General features: G+C 41.8%; 1 protein-coding gene across 7 annotated transcripts in view; it reads left to right on the top strand.

Moving 5' to 3' along the window:
* Positions 1–1,146: 1,146 nt before the first annotated feature.
* Positions 1,147–15,980, top strand: part of ZMYND11 (zinc finger MYND-type containing 11) — a 72,773-nt gene continuing 57,939 nt past the window's right edge. For 2 of the 7 annotated variants that reach the window (XM_070472289.1, XM_070472288.1), the window contains exon 1: positions 1,659–1,796. The gene's annotated coding sequence lies outside the window, so the exon portion shown is untranslated. Of the gene's footprint in view, positions 1,241–1,266; positions 1,490–1,657; positions 1,797–1,898; positions 2,155–2,321; positions 2,551–15,980 lie in introns of those variants that run through there. The other 5 variants (XM_020883632.2, XM_070472285.1, XM_070472284.1 and 2 more) reach the window with 5 other exon arrangements.

Below are 15,980 nucleotides of genomic sequence, written 5' to 3'. Positions count from 1 at the left end.
TCTCCCCTGCCTATTATTTATTCAGCTTGGAGGAAAATAAGGTAAATAAAACTGTTCTGAAGGGAAAATAGGGCCAAGGGTTAAATTCTAGGCAAAACAACAGAAGAATAAGAGATAATATCCAGGTACAAAAATAAAAGTGATGGCTAAAAATTTAACGGGAGAAAAATGTGCAGTTAGGGTTAGTGATCTCTCTCCTAAAATGTAAGTTTCCTTTTACACATATGTGATGTCTTACTTGAATGGCCTCTGTGAAATATGTGGGAACATGCAGTCCTCTATTTTATAGATGACTTTCAAAGAAAGATGATTTACTTAAAGCTATTCATCCTTAGAATTCCTGGCCACACATTCAAAGGCATGGCTTGATTTTTTCTGACATCTTTAACCCCTCTGCCTGATTTTATTGGCATATATTTATCCGTACAATTAAAATCAGTTAAAATTATTTTGTAATGTCCCTTGAGATAACGAAAAACTCTGGAATGAATCAGAACCAGGGCCTATGAAAGGCCATGTTTCTTAGAACTCCCTTTCTAAATTCTAACTTAGCCCTAGAGACCAGCTATGAAAGATTGATGAACTGAATTAGACTCCAGCATTTCTTGGACAAGAGTCTTTCAGCGATTTTCGGGTATATATGTCCAAAGAGAATCAGTAGGAAGTTTTGGTTGGTAGGTCTTCCCTCCAAACTCTTATGGACAAAGATCATTAGAGAAAATACTGTGAAATCTGTAAAAGTGTGCTTATCACTGAGACTTTCTTAACCCACGTATTGGGATCTCCTCAGGTTGGATCTAGAATTACAAACTAAGAAAGATAACCTCCTTCTCCTTACACAAATTGGTAGTGTTTTTGCCGAAACAATAATGCTTGCTCCCGTCCTTTCTTAAGCCCTGTTTGTGTACACACGGAATGAAGAATTCAGCATGTTCCTGCAATACGTTTCGTTAACAGAATCTAAAGGGTATTAACATCCTTTTGCCGATCTCGCCGATTCAGGCCTCGCTGCTTTTCCAACCCGTGCCCTCCGGGCCGCCCAGGGCCGGCGCCTGCAGCGCCCGCGGCCGCGGCCCGGGCGGGCGATGCTCCGGGCGCCGGATCTTTGTGTGCCCCGTGCCCGGCTCCGCGCGCCCGCACGTACGTAGCTTTCACGTGCGTGTGGACTCGGGGTGCCTGTGTGGGTCCATAGGAATATGCTCGGATTAGGGAGAGGCGCGGAGCACAGGACGGCGGGAAGGTGGGTGTGGGCGTGTGGGCAGCCCGCCGGGAGGGAGCCCGCGCGGAGCCCCAGCCCGCGGCCGGCGGCGGCCACACAATAAAGCCCGAGGGCGGCGGCGGGCGGCGGGAGGCCGAGCCGGCGGGCGGCCGCCCCGCTCAGCCGGCCGTGTGAGCGGCTCCGCGGCCCCGCAGGACGCGAACTTTCCCGGCGGCGGAGGCGCCGCAACTCCGCGGCCGGGTCCAGCCCGCCGCTCGGCGAGGAGACCTCGTAAGTGCGGCGGCGGGACCTCCGCGCCGCCTTGCCGGGTGCTCGCGAGTTTCTGTGGTGGAAGCTTGTAAACATGGCGCCCCTGAGGCGCGGGGTCCAGGCGGGCAGCGGGGGGAGGAGGCCGGGCCGGGGCGGGGAGGAGGGGAGGCCGGGGAGGAGGGGAGGCCGGGGCGGGGAGCCGGGCCCGGAGACCGCAGCCCCCCCGCCCCGCGCCCCGCCGGCCCGGCCCGGAGGAGGCGGCGCGGACGGCGGGCCGGTGCGGAGGGGCAGGGCCTGGTGCGGCGGCGGCGAGCACCGGAGCATAATGGTGGGGACGCTCGGCCTCGGCGGGGGTGCGGGCGCGGGCGGGGCGCGGGCGGGTGTCCGAGGCGGGGGCTTTGTGAGGCCCGGCCCGGCCGCAGCCTTTCGGGCCGCGGGCGTGACCGCCGCTCGCCTCCGGCCGGCGGAGCTTTGTTCGCGCCGGGCCGGGCCTGCTGGGCCGCTCTTGGCCGGCGGGGGAGGCGGGCCCGCCGCCGGGGGAGGCCCCGCAGGAGCAGGGACGCGCGGGGCCTGCGCGGGCCGCGAAGCCGGGGAGTCGCGTGAGCGCCGCCCGCCAGGCCGGCCCTCCTTGCGCGGCCAGGCCCCTGGGCCACGGTCCGGGTCGGGGTCCGCCGGGACACGGCCCTGTGAGTGTCTGGGGTGGGTAGGGTGGGCTGGGGGCGTCCGCTGCGACTGGGCAGCGTGGTCGGTCCGCAAGGGCCCAGGCGAGGCTCGGCCCCCCGGGTCCGGGAACCAGGCGGCAGCGAGGCCTCCGCCTCCTCCGCAGACCTCTGCACCGCCTGCGTGTCCGCCGCCCGTCCTGCCCGGCGTCAGGAGGGGAGCAGCGGGCTGGCCCGGGCCCCAGCTTCCGCGTGGACCGTACCCTCAGGCGTTTCTGGCCCAGCGGTGCCCGGTGTTTGTACGGTGGGGGCGTGAGAACCAGTGTCCATGGTGCTCGGTGTTACAGATCGTGTGGGCTGGCTGCCCGGTGTGTCCGTGGTGTGCGCCTGCTGTTACATACGTGGGAGCCTGCATGATACCTGGTGAGTGTGTGGTGCTCGTGTGACATGTGGTAGGGACGTGCTACCCGGTGGAGTTACGGTGCTGGGTGACACACCAGGTGTGTGCATGATACCTGGTGTGGGCATGTGATACCCGCGGTCACACACTGTGTGTTCATGGTGCTTCGTGTGCTTCTGTGGGGTGTGGGCCCAGTACAGGGTCCTGTTGAACTCAGAGACGGCACCCCGTTGAGGGATGGAAGAGATGCTTGGGTCAGACCTTGAGAGGCCCAGGCAGGGCCCTCTGAGATTTAGGTCCTGGGTCCTCTGGTCTACTCACCCAGGTGTGCTGCATCCTACAGTAAGCAGAGTCCCGTGGAAGCAAGAGACTGGTTAAAAATAATTGTTTGTCTATTCAAAGGCGGAAAGTAAAACCTTTGTTTTCTTTTAGACTGAGAAATGTAGGAGTTGTAGCTTAGTGATTATGGGATGCATAAACTTTTCAGGGTTGGGGGTCATTGATTCTCATGAATGGTTTGAAGCGATCAGGGAAATCGTTTTAGCTATACTTTAAAAGTTTGAGTGCTTTCTGGTAAGCAGAGTCACCTGCGTGACTTTTCTGAATTCTGATTTGTACAAGCAGGAGATAAGTTGTGAATTTTGTTCTAGCGTGTTATTTTCCTTGTCTTTAGCATTGGTTACAGTCATTATTTTGGTGGACTGTCCTTTATAAATGGCCAAGTTAGAAAATTAGAGGTCAGAAAATATGATTATGACAGACTCAATGAAATATTTTTCTTGCTTAACTCAATGCATGATTAACAGGGGATATCTGTTGTTTTTGTGGTACTTCTCCCACTTACATGTTGTTTATATGAAAACAGAATCTCCCTTTTACATTTTGTAATTGGGCAATTTATTTTTTCAGTTACCTGTTGCAAGGTGTTTAAATAAACATACAGGCAAATGTTCCCAGCTTTACAAAGAAAAATCAATTAAAGTGTTAAAATTATCTCCTTATTTCATATACAGTATTCCTAGGATATCATTATGTTGATACTTTGAATGCATGTCATGTTGCATGTTTCCATGAATTGCCTTGTGTGTTTGCACTTTCACCCTTTTGTAATTGTACCCTCTTTTCCTTTAAGCGTTGTTCAGATAGTGTGTAAGAGAGACGTTCATACCCTTTGGCATCCCTAAATTGAGATACTAATTGAATGTAATTAAGAATTTTAGCATTCATAATAAAGTATGGAATGCTGTACTACTGTTGCCTAAAGCCCCGATTTTGTTTACCTACCTCTGTGATAGATCGCTTCAGTTGTGTCTGACTCTTTGGGACGCCATGGACTGTAGCCCTCCAGGCTTCTCTGTCCATGAGGATTCTCCAGGCAAGAACTCTGTAGTGGGTTGCCATGCCCTTCTCTAACCACCCTTCAGTTGAAAAGCAAAGAGGCTGTGTCTGGAAAGGGGAAAATGTTAAGGAGAAGAGTCAGACTTGAAAAAACAATTTCACTGTTTCAAAACCTTAACTTGGACTCAATAGTGAATTTTTTTTACAGGTTGATTAGATTTTTGGTAATTGATTAGAGGTAGTATACCAGCAGAGTTTGAGGCCGGTGGCTTGGGTCTGAATCTCACCTCTGTCATTTACTAGCAAAGTGAGCTTGGACGAATTATTTAAATTTGCCTTGCCTGGCCTCAGTTTCCCCATCTGAAAGAGTTTAATTGCTAGCACTACTTCTTACGTGATGACTTTCAGTTACTTTCTTTCAGTGGCATTGTCAGAAGTTCAAAAAGTTTAAATCTGCTTTGGTACAGTGTGGTCTATTCTCCTTTGTTTGGTCTTGAGTTTTGAAATGTTTTGGTATCCACAGGTTTGTTACATAACTGAGTATCATGATAAAAATAGGTATCATATATTGTATGTTTACTAAGTCTCAGCCATTTCACAAAGTTCTTTATGTATACTATCCCACTTTTAAAAATCATACATATGATCATCTTAAAAGCATGGCAGTCTTCCTTTTAATTGTGTAAGGTCTGACCTTGTAGCACCGCCAAACCCCTCAACACATATGCATACTCTCTCATAAAAAGTGAAAGAAGTAGTAGTAGTCAAGAGAATATAATCCATGTAACATAAAAGTTTGAGATCTCTGTGATTAGAGTTGAAATGATAGAAATGAGCATAATGGAAGGGAGATAAAATTCAAATCTAAATACCCAGCAGTGTGATGTAATAACACACATGTAATGTCTTAAACATATGTACTCCCTTAAGATTTTTTTATGTGCATATGTGTGCCTGCTATTACTGATTTTCCAGTTAGAAAATTCTTGAAAAGCTATTTATAGGCATACCTCAGAGATACTGTGGGTTTTGCTCTAGACCACCACAATAAAGCAGATATAATAAAACAAGTCGTGAGCTTTTTGATTTCCCCATATATATATTTAAAAGTTATATTGAGGCTATACTGTAGTCTATTACGTGTACAGTAACATTATGTCCCCCAAAATGAACATACCTTAATTTAAAAATACTTTATTCTTAAAAAATGCTACCCATTACTTGAGCCTTTAGTGAGTTTTAGTAGTAGCATCAAAGATCACTGATCACAGATCATGCTAACAAATATAGTAATAATGAAAAAGCTTAAAATGTTGTAATAATTACCGAACTATGACAGAGAAACAGAGAGAGAATGAATGCTGTTGGAAAAATGGCACCAACAGACTTGTTCAATGCAGGATTGCCACGAACCTTCAATTTGTTAAAACAGTATTTGTGAGGGGCTACACGGTAAAGTACAATAAGACAAGGTATGCCTGTAGTTTGTATTGTGAAAATACTATACAATATTTGATATTAAAATTACTTAAAAATGCAAGTGTTATGAAAAGTTAAAATATTTATTTGGAAATTAAGATATTTATAGAGAGCATTATGTATTTAGTAGGCAAATTTAGCAAATTGTTAGGCTTAGATACTCAGTTTTACAAATCTAATTTATGTACAGCTAGTAAATATTTAGACATTTAGCTAATCTTTCATTGTATTTTGGGAGCATGCTTTCTATTCAGTCAATACATAAATGGCTAATTATTTGCCTAACTTTATGTGAAATTAAAGAAACAGATGAATAGAAATGACAAAGGAATACTGTCATAATAGGGTTTTTAAGGGATCATATGGACTCATCTGTTCTTTAGAGATGAGAGGAATATGTTGAGCAGATTACCCTGTGTTCTTGTATAATAGTTGGAAAAATGTGTGTTGCTAAAAACTTATACACAGTATTTCCTTTTTTGTAAGCTGAGTAACATTTAAGTCTAGTAAACTCATTTTAAATAGCTGTTTTTATAAAGTTAGTTTTGTGAGATCACAGTAAAATATATTGACATTACTTATAGTAAGTAGAATATGTTTTAATATCTTGCATTCATTCATCCATTCACATTGTTACTTATTGAGACTGCTTTATACTAGACACTTGGTAACAAATTACTGAAGCAAGTGCAGTAAAGTATAGCAAGAAATTAAGTACAGGTGCTCTGGAACCATGTGTGTGAGTTAAGGTATGTGTTGTATTTGAGCTGAAATTACTTTTGAGGTCTTAACACTGATTTCAGATTCATTCTAATTTGTAACTTTATGACTTTTTTTAGCTACTTGATGATTTTTAAAAGCAACTTTTTTATGGTTAGTAATTTTTTTATTCTTTTGTTACTATCTAAGCATTTAAATGAAAGGTAGACCCACTTAAAATCTTTAGTACCTTTTTGTAATTTGACCTCCTTGTATGCTAAGTAAACTTAAACTTTAAAGAAAGATGACATCTTTCCTATCCGTTTATCATGTAAACAAAAGAAAGGTACATACAAATATTTAGAAGTGTATTGAGAGCTTGTTGTGCAGTGCTGTGCTTGGTCGCTCAGTCATGTCCGATTCTTTGCAGCCCCGTAGAATGTAGCCCATCAGGCTCCTCTGTCAATGGAATTCTCCAGGCAAGAATAGTGGAGTGGGTAGCCATTCCCTTCGCCAGAGGATCATCCCAACCCAGGGATTGAACCCAGGTCTCCTGCATTGCAGGTGGATTCTTTACCAGCTGAGTCACCAGGGACTAACTTTATCTCTAAAGTTTTTGTCTTGGCGTTACACAGGGGCAGTCATTGCCTCAAGGAATCTTCTACTGTTCCCGTTGCTGGATAAGTTCACTTTGGCTTGAAATAGCTAATTTCTTATTTTTAACTCTTTACTTTGTATTGGAATATAGCCAATTACACTTGTGATAGTTCAGGTGGACAGTGAAGGGGCTCAGCCATACATATACAGGTGTCCATTCTCTCCCAAGCTCCCCTCCCACCCACACTGGACAGTTTGCTGTTCTATACAGTAGGACCTTGTTGGTTATCCCTTTTAAATACAGCAGTGTGTACATGTCGATCCCAAACTCCCTATCTCTTCCTCCTATCCTTCCCCGCTGGCAGACATAAGTTTCTTCTCTAAGTCTGTGGATCTGTTTTATAAATAAGTTATTTGTATAATTTCTTTTTAGACTCTGCATATAAGAATGTCATATGGTATTTCTCCTCCTCTGTCTGACTCCACTCAGTATGGCAAGCTCTAGGTCCATCTATGTTGATGCAAATGGCGTTGTTTCATTCATTTTAATGGCTGAGTAACTTTCCATTGTATATATGTACCACATTTCCTTTATCCAGTCCTTTGTCTGTGAACTTTTAGGTTGCTTCCATGTCTTGGCTGTCGTAAACAGTGCTGCAGTGAACATTGGGATACATGTATCCTTTTGGACTTATGTTTTTCTCCAGATATATGACCAGGAGCGGAATTCCAGGGTCATATGGTAGCTCTATATTTAATTTTTAAAAAATCTTCATACTGTTCTCCATAGTCGCTATACCAGTTTACATTCCCACCAACAGTGTAGGAGGATTCCCTTCTCTCCACACCCTTTCCAGCATTTATTGTTTGTGAATTTTTATGATGATAGCCATTTTGATGGCTGTGAAGCAATATCTCAGTGTAGTTTTGATTTGCATTTCCCTAATAACTAGCACTGTTGAACATCTTTTCATATGCCTCTTGGCCGTCTGTATGTCTTCTTTGGGGAAATGTCTACTTAGGTTTTCTGCTCATTTTTTTATTGGGTTATTTTTTTTGGTGGTGTTAAGCCTCATATGTGTTTGTGTTAGTTGCTCAGTCATGTCTGACTCTTGGCGACCCCATGGACTGTAGCCTGCAAGGCTCCTCTGTCTGTGGAATTCTCCAGGCAGGCATACTGGAGTGGGTTGCCATTCTCTTCTCCAAGGGATCTTCCCAACCCAGGGATCTAATCCAGATCTCCTGCATTGCAGGCAGATTCTTTACCGTTTGAGCAACCAGGGAAGCCTCATGAGCTGTCTGTAAATTTTGCAGACTAATCTCTTGTCTGTCAGGTCATTTGCAGATATCTCTCTCAGTCTACAGGTTGTCTTTTCTTTTTGTTTATTGTTTCCTTTAAATAGCTCATTTCTTGAAAGTTACTCCAAGTACGGAGGCTTCAGGATTCAGAAGGGGTTTATTGTCTAAAAATAAAATAATATGAAACATGGTGAGAAGAGAACTGATCAACTGATTGGTAGCATGCCTAGGTTCAGATCATGCTGATGCTCATCAGTGGGGATATTACACAAGGTTTTCTTATATTTAATAGCTATAGGAAGGTTTTTTAAAGAGAAATACTCTTAATGAAGGCTAAACTATTTCAGCTTGAAAATTATTATAAACACTGTAGTTTTTTGTTTTTATTTTTTGGTAGATTCTTGATTTATCTGCTCACTGATTGCTTTTCTGTTTCAAAACTGCATCTGAGAAATGCTGTTAGAGAAAGCTCTCAATTTTCAATTTGAGTTTTGACATGAAGCCCTTCTCGAATTATTATGGAATATATCTACTTCAGCTGGCCAGTACTTGTAGGAACAAGTGAGATTGATTTATTTGGGCTTGCTGTTGATATGTGTAAAAGTTCTTTGGGATATTTTATTTACCATTAGCAATGTTATCTTTTTAAAAATTAATTAATTATTTCTTTTTGGCTGCACTGGGCCTCTGTTGCTGCGTGTGAGCTTTTCTTTAGTTGTGGAGAGGAGTACTCCCTAGTTGTGGTGTGTGGGTTCTCTCACAGACATAAAGAACAGACTTAAGGGCACAGTGTAGGGTGAGGAGGAAGGAGAGGGTGGGATGTAGGGAGAGAGTAATGTGGAAATAAACATTACCATATGTAAAATAGATAGCCAGTGGGAGTTTGCTGTATGATCCAGTTCAGTTCAGTTCAGTCGCCCAGTCATGTTGGACTCTCTGCGACCCCATGGATTGCAGCATGCCAGGCTTCCCTGTACTGATTCAGGGAACTCAAGACAGGGCTCTGTAACAACCTAGAAGGGTGGGATTGGGAGGGAGGTTCAAGAGGGAGGGGACATATGTATACCTGTGGATGATTCATGTTGATATTTGGCAGAAACCAACAATACTGTAAAGCAATTATCCTTCAATTAAAAATAAATAAAAAATATTGGACTTAACTGTAATGTCAAAATACCTTATGTTTTTTATTTTGAAATACATACGTGCTTATTCTACACACATAAGTAGGCTCCCAATTGTGATCAGTATTCGTGTTAGAGTTTTAGTTCAGAAACTTCCATTTAAGTAACTTGAAAGTTAAACTTTATTTTATGATTATTGAAATAAAACATTGTAGTCTCATTTCCAAGTGAATTAAAAGCTGAACAGCTACCAATACAAAGTTAGACTTTGTCTTGATTCATTTGCGTATTTTAAACAAATCCTAATGAAAAACATATTGTTGTAAACCTTAGTTGCTATAGTGTTTGCATCTTTTAAATAGATCCTTTGGGATTTAGGGCAACACCTGGGAAGCTCCTGATAGTACACTGGTTCTCAAGCATGACTGAGCACCTGAATTTTTTTTCTTAACAAGGGCATTAAGCCAGAATCTCTGGGGATGGTTCTGGGCTCTATTTTAAAGTTACAGTTGGGTTTTTTTTTGTTTGTTTGTTTGTTGAACTTTTTAAGTTCCACATTTTTATTTTTAAGTAGTCCAAGTATATATGCCTTCTTCTAGAAAGTTCTTTTTTAAATGGCTTATAGGAAATGATGTACCCTGTGACGTTTAGCTACCTGTCTCAGAAATTATTTTTCAGGAACTTAATCTTGAAGTTTCCTGCAGAGGATAACCTAAATGACCTGAAAAATTAATGTGTCCTAGAAGAAAACTAGTAGTCTTTTCAGGTTCCTCAAAAATATTCTGGCATTGTCGCTTTGCTGATGATAAGGGGGGCTGGTAGCAAAGGTGGGGTTGGTTAGTGTTTCCTAATGGTCCTGCATTGTGTCTGGGACATTGATGTCTAGGCTGCCACCCAATTCAGTGTCTCTGAGATTTCCTGTAGTTTGAGCAGCAGCCTAGTGTTCTGGTGTTGTGGAGTAAGCTTGTGATCTTGACAGGCATCAGAAGCACCTGGATGTCTTTCCCTGGGCAGTTGTTATGCCAGCCATGGTGAAGTTAGACCACCCGAGGAGGTTTTCCTGGCACTGCTGCTTAGCAGCCTGGGTATCCCTGGCTTTTGTCTGCATGTCAGGAGGTCCTTGATGTTCCTCCAGATTGGGAGTGTTGTTTCCACTTACAAGGTCAGGGCAGAGCAGGAGCAGCTTCATTGTCTGAACCATGTCCCAGGGAAATCCAAGGGAAGAAGCCTGTGAGCAGTGAGATTCACTGCCACTCCAGTCACCGGTGACTGACACCTGCCTTCTCATGCTTTCACATGTCTACCAGAGGGCTTCCTGAGGACCTGTGGAGTGTCTGATAATTTCCACAGGTGTCTCTCCTTTCCTCTCTCATGTAGACTCTGTCAATCTGCAGAAGTCAGGGCTTTTAGAGGAGGAGGAGTGACCTGAAGAAGCCTCCTTTGGCTTGGTGCTGACTGTTGGTGTTGTCTTCAGCAAGTTCTGAGCTGGTCGTTTGCTCTTCCAGCTGGTTGGCATGGCTTTGTCTGCAGTTCATTTCCCTCTCAGTTTTTTCTAATTATTTAAATGTATTTCAAGTCAAATTTTCTTAAACACAATTTTCTCAGTTTTAGATGACTAGATACAGTGAAGAGTTATGGTATTAGAATCCCATTTTAAATAGAATATTCCTATAAAATTGAACCTTGACGAATAGAGTGGAAAATGTTAGATGAGTATACTATTACAAGTCACTATTTGTTCTTAAGTAAAGATAATATTTCATAGAATGAGCTTAAATATTATAATAATGGGAAGGGAAGCATATCTGACATCTGATTCATAGGAAAAATAATTAAAAATTTTGATTTCTGCCAAATGAAATGCTGAGCTGAAAACTGGACACTGCTGTCTCTGGTCTGTCTCTTCCAATCAGAGAGGCCATAGGCTCCGTTCCTGTTTTCTTTCCCTGCACTGTGCCCTAAAGTCTGCTAAGAGGTGGTACTTGTACATGATCGGAAACCTCCTCCTTCACATACCTTCTTCCAGGGTATATAATCCTGTCATCAGGATATTCTGGAGTCTTAGTCTAATTTTGTGGTCTTTTTTCCTATTCTCCTCAGTAAAACTTTTACTTCAGCCAGTTATGTTTATTCTGTAAGTTTTTCTTTAATGCACAAGTTGTACTATTTTATTAATTATACTTTGTGACTTTTGCTCAGGTATCCTCCTTTCCTTTCCCCATTCCACCCCCCCCTTCCTGAAGTTAGCTTAAAATTTAAAATGTGGCATTTGAGCTTTCTATCAGGTTTCGTTTTCTCCACCGTATTGCTGTCCTGCAGTAATCTGTCTCCTTAGTTTAGCTTCTACAGCATTTAAAGTTTGCCTCAACTAGTTCTTATTCTGTTGCCATTTATAATTACTTTATCTTCCCATAATTAACTTCCCAGTTCCTTGACCTGAGTACACTAGCTTTTAAAATTTCTTTATAATATCTAGTACAGTGCCGTACATAAATTAGATCAGATAAGTGCATGTAGGTAGACGGAGGAACACCCCTTTATCCTTTCAGTGCCTGCATTGTATCAGTTCAGTTCATGCTCAGTCATGTCTGACTCTTTGCAACCCCATGAATCGCCGCACGCCAGGCCTCTGTGTCCATCACCAACTCCCGGAGTCCACTCAAACTCATGTCCATCGAGTCGGTGATGCCATCCAGCCATCTCATCCTCTGTCGTCCCCTTCTCCTCCTGCCCCCAATCCCTCCCAGCATCAGGGTATTTTCCAGTGAGTCAACTCTTCGCATGAGGTAGATAGCTTCGGTCCTGTGTGAGTTGACTCTAACAGCATGCCTGCCAGTACAGGGAAACAAGAGAGCTCCTGCCACTGTGTGTAGGCTCTTAGAAACGAACTTATGTGGTTGCCTGGGCACTCTATCAGATTTTATTTATCTGATCAGTTCATTGTCTGCTTTCAGTGATGATTAACAACACTTTCTTTACTTTCCTCGCACCTTTCTTATCCCCATTTCTCTTGTAGAGAATATCAATCCCTTTTTTCAGAGAAGGAAGGCTTCATGTGGGAAGTAAGTTGCTTTACTCCATATCTGCAGACGTGCCTGCACATACCATTTCCTTTTGCCATTCTCTTCACCTGTGTGTCTGTAGATCCTGCCCTCTGGAAACCTCCTACCTACCTCACTTTCATCCTCTTCTGTACTTGCTCTCTTTGATTTCACTGTCTCTGGTTCAGCTTATTCAGAGCCTATGTTCCTATCTCCTCAAGGATGAGGATGGGTAGCTGTTTGATAACCTGATGGCGCTGGAGTTGGGTCTGTTTGCTTCTTATACACATTAAATAACATCTTTATTCAAAATCTGTAATTATCCCTATACCTGCTGCCTTCTACTCCCAAATTTTTCTGGAGTTCTAGGCAAGCGGCTTGCTTTCGTCACTATTGTTCAGTAGCTAAGTCATGCCTGACTCTTTGCAACCCAATGGACTGCAGTGCACCAGCCCTCCCTGTCCCTCACTATCTTCTGGAATTTGCCCAAGTTCATGTCCATTCAGTTGGTGATGCTATCCAACCATTTCATCCTCTGCCACACCCTTCTCCTTTTGCCTTCAGTCTTTCCCAGCATCAGGATCTTTTGCAGTGAGTAGGCTCTTCACATCAGGTGGCCAGAGTATTAGAGCTTTAGCTTCAGCATCAGTCCTTCCAGTGACTATGTAGGGTTGATTTCCTTAGGATTGACTAGTTTCCTCTCCTTGCAGTCCAAGGGACTCTCAAGAGTCTTCTCCAGCACAATTTGAAATCATCAATTCTTCAGCGCTCAGCCTTCTTTATGGTCCTATTCTCACTTCTATATATGACTACTGGAAAGACCTTAGCTTTGACTGTACTTCCCTATGTAAATTTGACCTTCCTCTGTTTGGCCAGAAACATACAATTCCTGTATTCATTGTGTGTCTTCACTTTTTGCGAAGTGTATGTTCTTCAAAGACGTTTGTTTTTGTTTTTCCACTTTTGGGGGAAGGGGCAGAAAGGTCTTTTACTCAACATCCTAACATCCATGATCTAAGGGTATCCTTCTTAACGCAGATCATTCCTACTCGCTTAAGGTTAAAATCCTGTCAGTTACTGCCATTGAAATTACGTGGAAATCCACGCTGGTTATTCTGGACTTGGGATCCTGTGTGGTTTGATCTTAGCTTCTGCCTCTCTGCCTCTTTTCACACAGCACCTCTCTTTATGACATTCCAGCCACTGTCTTTTCTCTGCTTGAAATATACCAAGTCTTTCTCACTATGACCTTTAACTGGAAACTTTTACCTTTTGACTACATTTACCCATTTTTCTCCCACCTCCCCTGCCTTTGGCAACCACCAGCCTGTTCTCTAAATATATAGGTTTGGTTTTTAAAAAAATATTTGGCTGTACCAGGTCTTAGTTGCGGTGTGCAGAATCTTCAGTCTTTGTTTTGGCACCTGGGATCCTTTAGCTGTGGCATGCAGACTCCCAGCTGTACCACGTGGGCCCTAGTTCCCAGACCACAGCAAGGAATCTTTGCCACTGGACCACCTGGGAAATCCCTATGGTGAATCAGTTGCAGTGAATATTGTAGTACAGCTAACTCTATCTCTGAGATAGAGTTTTCATTTTCTTCAGATAAATACCTGAAAGTGTAATTACTGGATCATATGGGAGTTCTGTTTTTCATTTTTTTCTCCATTATATTTTATTACGTGATATTGGATATAGTTCCCTGTGCTATACAGTAGGACCTTGTCGTTTATCTATTCTGTATATAATAGTTTGCACCTGCTAATTCCAAACTCCCCATCCATGCCTCCCTCATTCTTCTCCAACTTGGAAACCATAATTCTGATCTCTATGTGTCTGTTTTTGTTTGGTCAGTAAGTTCCTTTGTGTTATATTTTAGATTCCACATATAAGTGATATCATATGATACTTGTTTTTGTCTGATTTCATTTAGTATGATCTTTAGGTCCATCCATGTTCCAGCAAATGGCATTATTTCATGCCTTTTTTATGGCTGAGTAATTTCCATTATGTATATTTACCACATCTTCTTTACCCATTCATCTGTTGGTGGACACTTAGGTTGCTTTCATGTCTTGGCTACTGTAAATAGTGCTGCTTTATGAACATAGGGGTGCATGTATCTTTTTGAATTAGAGTTTTCTTCAAATAAATGCCCAAGAGTGCAATTGCTGATGGTAATTGTATTTTTAGTTTTCTGAGGATCCTCCCTACTGTTTTCCATAGTTGCTTCATCAATTTACATTCCCACCAGCAGAGTAGGAGGGTTCCTTTGTCTTTACACACTCCAGCATTTCAGAGACCCAGAACAGCCAACTCAGTATTGAAAGAGAGGAATGAAATCAGGGCCTGATATTACCCAGCTTCAAGATTTATTGTAAAGATATAGTACTTAAAACAGTGCGGTATTGGTGAAATAACAGTCAGTTACATAGATTAGTGGAACAGAATAGAGAGTTAATTTTGGTTAAAGACATAGGTTTGTGTTTAGGTTCATTTTTGTATATGTGGATGCCCAGTTGTACAGCAACACTTGAACAGACAGCTTCATTGCATTCATTGCCTTTGCTGCTTTGTCAGAAATGAGCTGACTCTGACACTTAACAGCTGGTAGGTCTGTTTCTGAGCTCTCTCTTCTGTTCTAAGTCAGTGTAACTTGGATAGGTAGATCTCAGAAATCTTGGTTTTAACTTCACATCTGCTTTCCTGAAATGTAGCATTGCTTAATTCTCTAATCTTGAATTTAATCATTTCTAGGAATTAAGTGACATCACTTTTAGAATTTCTGCTACCAGTCTCTACTATATTCTAATTGTTATATAATAGTTATATTTGCTATTTATTTTAGTATTTGTAAATGTTAACTTTGTTATTATGTATTTTCTGTATTTCTGAGTAAAGTATTCTTTTCCTGTGTGTATTTTGAAAACACCTTATAAGTTGAGTTACATGTCAACTGTACCTGTTTGTATTCCAGTGTTTGAATCAGGGATTGTAATATGCATCCAGGGATTGTAAATGCATCCATGATTTAATATACTTCCCTTTTAATTAATATAATAAATACCACTTCACATAAAATGTGAGAATTTACAGTGATACAACTGCTTACTACCTCTCCCCTCATGTGTATTATTCTTGTCATCTATATTGTGCTTCTACATATGTTATAAATCTAATGATAGCTAGCAATTATCTTTATGTTTGCATTAAACAGTCAGTTATCTTTTTAAGACATTAAGAAATTTTATATTTTCCCACATTTACCATTTTGTTGTGTTACTTAATCTAGAAGTAATGTCTCTCTGGATTCTCACAGCATATATTTTGGACCATTTATGTCATATATGATATTGTAATTAGTAGTGCCATGTATATGTCAAATTTCCTCTGCTAGTTTTATGTTATTTTCTGTTAAGGACTAGAGTTTATACTTTTAAAAATACTTCATTGTGTTTAGCACAATGCCTTACACAAAATAGGCAGCTATTTTTCTTTAAGTGTGTAAGAATGAAATTTTGTTCTTTTATCTGGGTATCTCTCTAACAAGTTGTATTATTATGGTTCACCATTAGATGTCACTTTTACCAATAAATTCCTCATCATAATGTTACTGGATTTGGAAACTTGGCATACCTGTATTAGTGCACTTAAACTGAGAAGTTTCTGTATGTTTTAAAATTATAACTTTTTAGAAAAAGGTACATTTGTAAATCATAATTATAATTTAAAAAATCTTCTAGTTTCATATTTCAGTCTGTGTCAACTAATTATCCTGAAGTTTTCTTTAAAACTTGAATGATGGTGTTATTGTTTTGATTCTGAATTGATTTTGTAATTCTGAAAAGAACTTTCTTATTTCAGGAGCCTAACTGA

The sequence above is a fragment of the Odocoileus virginianus genome, chromosome 9 (genome assembly GCF_023699985.2).
Source record: "Odocoileus virginianus isolate 20LAN1187 ecotype Illinois chromosome 9, Ovbor_1.2, whole genome shotgun sequence".
Classification (NCBI taxonomy): Eukaryota; Metazoa; Chordata; class Mammalia; order Artiodactyla; family Cervidae; genus Odocoileus; species Odocoileus virginianus.
The sequence above is the reverse complement of the archived record's forward strand: the minus strand, read 5'-3'. Positions and strand labels throughout refer to the sequence as shown.